At 51.6% G+C, this 2365-nt stretch overlaps 1 pseudogene; it reads right to left on the bottom strand.

The window, feature by feature from the left end:
* Positions 1–455: 455 nt before the first annotated feature.
* On the bottom strand, positions 456–2007 carry LOC138419526 (free fatty acid receptor 2-like; annotated as a pseudogene).
* Positions 2008–2365: the final 358 nt, after the last annotated feature.

Below are 2365 nucleotides of genomic sequence, written 5' to 3'. Positions count from 1 at the left end.
AAGTATTGCTCTTAGAAATACTTTGTTGGCCATATAAAGTTGCCACAAACCTTCAAATGGTGGAAACCACAGTATCTTGGAAGTACAATATAAGGAGGTATGCCTATTACTGAACTCTGCCATCTTACAGACACTGGCAAGGAATTCCACGGCTCTGATATTCCAGGATAAAAGGGCTTATAGCTTACCACAAGCAGTACTAGCCACGAATGAGGAAATGTCATAAACCGCAGGGAACAAAATGAAAACCCTCACCCAGTGGATGAGTTGGATTTAAGAGATCCACTGCTCTTTGCCCCTTAAGCTACCCAGTGGATGAGTTGGATTTAAGAGATCCACTGCTCTTTGCCCCTTAAGCTCGGCACAGGAGAACTTGCCCTGGTTCTGTTTCATTGTTCCCCTTTTTGAGCCCCCTTCTCCCCAAAACATCGTAACCCAGGCTGGCAAATCTAGTCTCATATGGCCGCACCTAAGCCCCCATTTCCTCTCTCCGCAGCTGGCTGTCCAGCTCGCCTCCTCCAGTGCCCTACCAGGGAGGCGCCCCGCTCTGCAGCCTCAGTAGCCGTCTATCAAAGGCTCTGCGCACAGCTGGGAGGAGAAATAGAAAATCAGAGGGTCAATGCAGGCACTGAGAGCGAGCATCACGGCGCAGACCCGCCACCTTTCGCTGGTCTTACGGAAGAACCCCACCACGTGAGACACATTGTAGGGCCCGAAACAGACCAGGAAATTGAACAGCGTCGCAACAACCAGCGCCACGGCTCTCCAGCGCTTCTGGGTCGCCCCTTGCGGGTGGGAGAGAATGATTCGCGCCGAACACCAGTAACAGAAGATGGTGACCTCCATGGGGACGAAAAAGAGGAGGCGGCACAGTTCCAGCCGCACCGGAAGCAGCACGCGCAGCTGCTCTTGAGTGAAGCTGTCATAGCAGACAGGGCGGCTGTTGGCCTCCCGCGAAGAGTTGGTTGGTAAGTGCTGGACAATGATCACAACGCTACAGTGTCCGAAGGACAAGAGCCAGATGGCCACGGCAGCGATCACTCCGTACACGGGCCGGCGGTTAAGCTTGTGCTGCACGGGCAAAGCCACACTGCGGTAGCGCTCCACGCTGATGCCCACCAGCAGCCGCGTGCGGCAGGAGATGCCGCAGTAGAAGCCGAAACCTGTGAGGGCACAGAGCGTGTTCCCCAGGGGCCAGGTGAAATCATGCGCAGCCTCAGCGGTCCTGAAGGGCAGCAGCAGCAGCAGCAGCAGCAGCAGGAGGTCGGCCAGCGTCAGGCTGAGCAGGAGGATGTGGATGGGTGCGGGGTGAGGCTGGCGCACGCGCCCCACAAAGGCCCACAGTGCCAGGATGTTGGCAGGGAGACCGAAGAGGAAGGATAGAAAGTAGACAAGGAGAAGTCCCAGGTTTTGGGGACTTGGGGCCATCCTTCCTGAAGAGACAAAAGATGCTGTCAGAATTCTCACTGAGTCTCCTAGCCCCAAACCAAGGTGAATCAGACTCTTTACATCTCCTCTCTGTTTCACTAAGGGATTATTGCCTACCCTGCAGAGGGAACACTCTTCTTCTTCCTGAGTGTCAGGGAGAAAGAACTTGTCCTTCTTCACAACAAAATTGTGCTTTTTTGCTTCACAACAAAATTATTTCTTTAGAATCTACACAACAGAGTTACCCAAGAAAATTACTTCTTTAGAATCTTCCTCTTCTCCATTTCCACCCTGCAAATTGAGAGAGAGAGAGACAGTCTTAAGAATTTTGATGTCTCAGAAGCTCCCACAGGAAAAGTTTTGAGGTCTCCAAGTCCCCAGTAGAAAGGGGGATGTCCCTGGTGGTCCAGTGGTTAAGAATCTGCCTGCCAATGCAAGGGACACGGGTTCGATCCTTGGTCTGGGAAGATTCGCCAGCCTCCGGGTGCTCCACAACAAGAGAAATCACCACAATGAAGAGTCGGTCGCCCCCACTCGTTGCAACTAGAGAAAACCCCCTCACAGTGACAAAGACCCAGAGCAGCCAAAAACAAATAAACAAAAAAAAAATTTTTTTTAAGAAAGGACATTGTGTGAGGGTCTGTGCGGTCCTCTGTTTTAAGTACCTAGAACTGTGCCCGACACATAGCAGGGGCTCAATCAACTTCTGTCAGTCAGTGAATGGCTGGGTGAACTGTGGCTCCTCACAAAGACTGGGTAACCCCAAGACTATCTATGAATATTTCCAAATTCTACTTGACCTGCTTGTGGCTTTTTCCTCTCCTAATCTTTGACCTCTTTTCTTTTTTCTCTCCCCGAGTCACAGGGCTTGAACACAAGATTCTCAGCTTCAGCTCTGAAAATGGGAGTTTGGTTGAGTTTGAGGGGAAAGCAGCTC

The sequence above is a fragment of the Ovis canadensis genome, chromosome 14, assembly GCF_042477335.2.
Source record: "Ovis canadensis isolate MfBH-ARS-UI-01 breed Bighorn chromosome 14, ARS-UI_OviCan_v2, whole genome shotgun sequence".
Taxonomy (NCBI): Eukaryota; Metazoa; Chordata; class Mammalia; order Artiodactyla; family Bovidae; genus Ovis; species Ovis canadensis.
The sequence above is the reverse complement of the archived record's forward strand: the minus strand, read 5'-3'. Positions and strand labels throughout refer to the sequence as shown.